Consider the following 4,487-nt stretch of genomic DNA (forward strand, 5'->3'; position numbering starts at 1 on the left):
GCAGAACATTGGCAAATCTTTCCTTATCTGCTTCCCCTCTGGCTAAATAAACCTGTCGCCTAGCCTCCCTTCTGGCACATTGGTACAATTCCCTGCTACCACCGTTCTTCCAGTCCTTCCAAGCCTGTTTCTTTTGTCTAATAGCCCTGTCTACCTCCTTGTTCCACCACCACGTTACTCTGGGTTGGGAGGGGACCTTACACCACCCACAAATCTGGTCGGTGGCTTTCAACAGGTTGTCCCGCAGAAATCTCCAATTGTCTTCCACGTTGTATGATGCTATATCCCCTTCTATTTCGTTAAATGCTTCAAGTGTGTAGGTAAATATAAATATGTGTGTGTGTGTAGGTATGTTTTTACTCCTGTGTTGTTGATATGAATGAAGCACAATACGTATGCTAGATGGATAGAGTGTGTGTGTGTGTGTAGAAACAGAGTTATGAAGTGTACTGTCGGTCATTTATCAGTATATGCTGTGGAGTGAAGAGAAAAATAGAGTTAATAAATGAGAACATGTTTGATATTTCTTGGGAGATGAAAGTTAGTTGTGGTGCAAACAGAGGTGGGTGATGCATTGTGTAAATGAGCTACAGATTGAAGCAATTCAACGTTGCTACATGAGATGTCTTCTAAGTGATGCCTTGTAATCATACATTACACATGGCTATGTTTGTTGCTGTTTTTGGAATAGTCTATTATGGAAGACAACTATGAAAATGGTGAATCCAAATGTCCACCTGTGCACGCTTGCATGGGCCGGAGTACATTTGAAGCAGATTTTCTACAACTGGATACCCTTCCTGTCACCAACCCTCAACCATTTCCTCTTCTCCCTCATCTAGTGGTCATTGTGGAAGCTAGGGACAGAAGAGTGGTCAATAAGAGCTATACAAATTTTCCCATGGCCAGACATGGTTTTGCACTGGTGTCAGTGCCACCTAAAAGACACACAGTACACTCTATAAAGTGGTTGGTATTAGAAAAGGGATCCAGCTGTAGAAACCAAGCCAAAACAGAGAAATGGAGCTGGGTGTGGCCCATGCCAGCATGGAAAATGGACGTTAGATGATGATGTGATGTCAAGATACGCGCACATCTAATGATTGTGACATTAAGATAATGACTAGCATATCCAGGAACACCTTCAGCAAGAAAAACAAACGGCAAAGTTATTGATAACATTCTCATTCAGTGAGACAAATTTAAAATTACATCCGAAGTGAAGATAATTTCAGTTCAATGAAGGTAAGGGAGACAACCCCGTGATTTAATTCATTAAAACTAGATTGTTAGACATCCAATTCTATAATTCTTTTTAATATTCATGGTTGTCTCCCTTGCACTCCCTAATCAGTATTAATTATTAACCTAATAATTCTTTCCTCTCATTACGGATGTCAACTTAAAACTTTCTGGCTCTCTACATTAAACATGTTAGCCTCTAATTTATTATGGCAGACTTGCATTGGTCGTAGTGTTTGAACATATCAAAATATCAGTGGCTATAGTACGATTGAACAAGGTTTCTCAGCTATTTCTGAAATGCGTGTAATAACACACACTCTTTCTCTCTCTCTCTCTCTCTGCGTGCATGCATGTGTGTGTGTGTGTGTGTGTGTATGCCTCTAGCGCCAAGACTGGTTGGATGTCCAGTCAGCCGTGCCGAGTTGTTAGCATCCATAACACCTGCACACAATCATCTCCTTCCAGGTTTTCCACCATCATCCTTCCTCTTTGTTCCCTGGTTTCGTTCAACCATTTCTTTGTGGATTTTCTTGTCCATGGATGACTCAAGAAGCAGAGAGTCAGGGAAGCATATATCATGTGACCAAACAAACCCCTTCAACTATTTTGCCTTTGAAAAATTGACAAGATTGTCGCATCCAAGCGTCACTTTACCGATCTCACTGATGATCTTTTCCTGTCAGAGCCAGCTAATCGTTTTGTCAGCAGCCTCTATATTCATCTTGATGGCTCTTCTTCAATGAACTCCTGAATCGCCAGAGTTCCATAGACTTGCAAACTCTCAACTGTCCACCGCCACCAGCAAAATCCTTGTTTCCCGTCCATTCCTGCAGCAATATTCCACCAACTTCCGGTATTTGGGTCTCTTCCTCACTTGAGCCTACTCCATCCTCTCGTTTCATGACACTTAAGTCCAGAAGAAACAGCTGCCTTTTGCCCTGGAAACCATGATGGTATCTGGTCACAGTAATGACTGGGTAATGTGCACCGGAAACTTTAGCTGTTTCTCCAGATCAACTTCCGTCACCCAGCTCCTTGTTGTAAAAAAATAATCCCACGGAGCTGCCCTTGGGTATTTTTGTTCGCTTCTCTCCCATATTATTATTATGCAAGTATGGTCGTGTGCTTGAGAAGCCTGCTTCCTAACCATGTGGTCCTGGTTCAGTTCAATTGCATAGCATCTTGGCAAATATCTTCCAGTTTTGCTTAGTATTGCTTTGTGAGTGAATTTGGCTGGCAAAAAAAACTGCAGAAGGCTGTTGTGAATACATTTATATGTACACCACCGCTAGGTAACAGGTGTGAGCTTTTTAGGTCCGCATAATTTAGTACATTACTAAGACAGAATGATAGACTAAATATTAAACTTAAAATGGAGGTATTGTATAATTTATACCCAAGTAAAATTGACTTTAAGGCAGTGGTACCCAAACGATTTCGGACAGCCACCCCTTTGACACCCAGGCCACATTCCTAGCGCCCTCACCCCAACTCACTACCACAAACCACTCTCTGCATCAAATTCAAAACAATTGTATTTCACAAATGAAACTTAACCAAATTAACCCATTATTTTATTTTTACATACATCGCCCCCACTCACTCCTCTTGGCCACTCCATTATCACCCCGACCCCCCACTTTTCCTCAGCGCCTCTTTGAATATTTCCACCCCACCCCCAGAGGGGCGGTACCGTCCACTTTGGGAACTACTGTTTTAAAGGTTCGACTTTTATGCAGACACTGCTTTTTCAGGGACTGAACTCCATGATTAACCCCACTCGAGATCGCCCCTGATTTGTGACACAAACTTACTGTTTTCAAGTGGTCGAAATTAAAATCTTCCAACAAAATTTCACGTTAATTTATGCTCCAAACATCACCTTAATACGCCTTTCTACTATAGGTACAAGGCCTGATGGGAGGGAGCTGGTCGAGTACATAGACCCTAATGCTTAACTGGTACTTATTTTATCAACCCCAAAAGGATAAGAAGCAAAGCCGACCTCGGAGGAATTTGAACTCAGAACGTAAAGACAAATAAAACGCCGCTAAGCATTTTTCCCGGCGTGCTAACGACTCTGCCAGTTCGCCACCCTGACGCCTACTTAATAATCCTTTCTACTCTAGTCACAACGCCTGAAATTTGTGGGAGAGGGGGGGCCAACTGATTAGATCGACCCCAGTACTCATATGGTATTTAATTTATCGACCCCGAAAAGATAAAAGGCAAATTCGATCTCGGCGGAATTTGAACTCAGAACGTAGAGACAGACGAAATGCCGCCAAGCATTTCGCCCGGCGCGCTAACGTTTCTGCCAGCTCGCCGCCCTGACACCGACTTTAATGACAAAACTGTTTAACTAAATTCTTCATTATATTCAAAATTAATTTTTAAAAAAGGCTGTATATTTCAGTAGAAATATGGTAACAAAAGGGTTAACCTGGGTCAAAATTTTAATTAAGCAAAAGCCTAATTGTTGTATAAATTAATACAAAACAAAAATACAAAAGTATTGTAGTTGACTTGAAGCATTGTGTATTGTTTGTAAAGAATAAAATGTTTTGAATGACGACAATGCACTATAATACAAACATTGGACTATAAGAACTGTTGTAATTTAATCATCCATAGTCTGATATGGTATTTCGGAATATAAACTACAAAGATTGATGAGAATTTATGCACGATTGTATTACATCAAAATATATGTCCTGCTATAAAATTCTCATTGATAAATGATTACCATGGACAGTTTGCACTTAACCTTGCTCTGTTACAGTCTTAGCACGCACAGAGTTAGAGGGTAGCATGGTCCAAAAAATTCTTGTATAAGTTAGTCAGCTCCAGACATATACGTAGTATAGAGGACAAAAGGTGGACAGATTGATAGCCATCGTATGTTCTGTACACTTCGTCACATGTTGAATCAATGAAATTTTCGATAAGCTGACGATCATCATACAACACACGGTTCAGTAACTAAAATTACTAAATATGTGAATAAAAATCCAATAATGTCAGGAATGGGAAAGGTAAATGAAAACAACATATGTTTCATAGTTAAACAATTATTATATAACTTACAAGTTATGCAACATTGTTCAGATATGAAACACATTTAGTCTTTATTTACCTTTTCTATGCTTTACATTCATATATATATGAATGTAAAGCATGGAATGGTAAACAAAGACTATATATATATATATATAAGTACATATCAATACTTTCCGAAATCC

The 4,487-nt window shown here is 39.9% G+C and overlaps 1 long non-coding RNA gene across 3 annotated transcripts in view; it reads right to left on the minus strand.

The window, feature by feature from the left end:
- Positions 1-4,487, minus strand: part of LOC128247055 (uncharacterized) — a 53,207-nt gene that overhangs the window by 46,002 nt on the left and 2,718 nt on the right. The gene's annotated exons all lie outside the window — the stretch shown is intronic.

Source organism: Octopus bimaculoides, chromosome 2 (genome assembly GCF_001194135.2).
Source record: "Octopus bimaculoides isolate UCB-OBI-ISO-001 chromosome 2, ASM119413v2, whole genome shotgun sequence".
In the NCBI taxonomy this organism is placed as follows: Eukaryota; Metazoa; Mollusca; class Cephalopoda; order Octopoda; family Octopodidae; genus Octopus; species Octopus bimaculoides.